We start from the raw sequence: 1,128 nt of genomic DNA, 5'->3' as shown, positions 1-1,128 counted from the left end.
CTCCTCAGAGGCTCTGTCTGAGTCTTCCTGATAAAGAGGAGTATGCTTGTAGCTAACTATCAGACTGAACACAAGGACCTCAATGAAGGAGCTAGAGAAAGGACTGAAGAAGAAGAAAGGGTCTGCAACCTCCTGGGAAGAACAAAATTATCAACTAACCAAACCCACCACAGCTTCCAGGAACTAAACCACCAAACAGTGAGTTCCCATGTAAAGACTTATGGTCCAAGATACATATGCAGCAGAGAATAGCATTTTCTGACATCAATGGGAATTGTGGCCTCTGATCCAGCAAAAGCTCATTTTCCCATTGTAGGGGAGTGCCAAGGTGCTGATGTGGGAGAGGGTTGTTGGGAAAGGGACCACCTTTATGGAGGCAATGAGAGGGGAAGGGGATGGGATTGTGGAAAAGGGATAACATCTGAAATGTAAATGCAGAGAATTTCCAATAAAAAGAATTTTATAATAATACTAAGAGAAGAGGAAGATATAGCATTCTTAGAAAAAAGAGCTAGGCTATGACTCAAAAACTAATGTGTCCGATTGTCCTTTGAGTTTCATGACTTGAACGTTAAAATGTTATAATGATGAAAATAATCTTAACAGACTTGAATGCTGACTTAATTATTTCATTCACTTTCAGATTAAATTTCGTACTAAACATCACAATGTCCTTTAGATGAAGAATGATAGATTTAGGATTTTACAGAAAGAGTCCAGACATGAATAACATAAGTATATCATATTGATTAAATTAATGAATTTGACAGATTTATTTTGTAAACATACATATAAATATGCTTCTTTGTGGCCCTTGGACATGAGTGAAGATGTTCATATATGGCAGAGGAAGCCAGCAGATCACTTTGCAGCTGAAGCTACAAATGGTTGTGAGTTGTCTGACCAGAATGTTGAAAACTGAGCTCAAATCCTCATTAAGAGCAAAATAATCTCTTAACTGTTGAGCCATCTTTTCAACCAAACCTTGAAAATGTTGCTTTTCTTTCCTCAGATGAAATTAGGAGATGAGAGCCATATCTAAACTGTGCAGATAATTGGCTTGGGCTCAACCAATAGCATCCCTTTCTCTGGTCTAAGTACCTATATGCATAAGTCTGGAAGCTTCTA

This window comes from Micromys minutus, assembly GCF_963924665.1.
Source record: "Micromys minutus genome assembly, chromosome: 20".
In the NCBI taxonomy this organism is placed as follows: domain Eukaryota; kingdom Metazoa; phylum Chordata; class Mammalia; order Rodentia; family Muridae; genus Micromys; species Micromys minutus.
Note: the sequence above shows the minus strand (reverse complement) of the source record.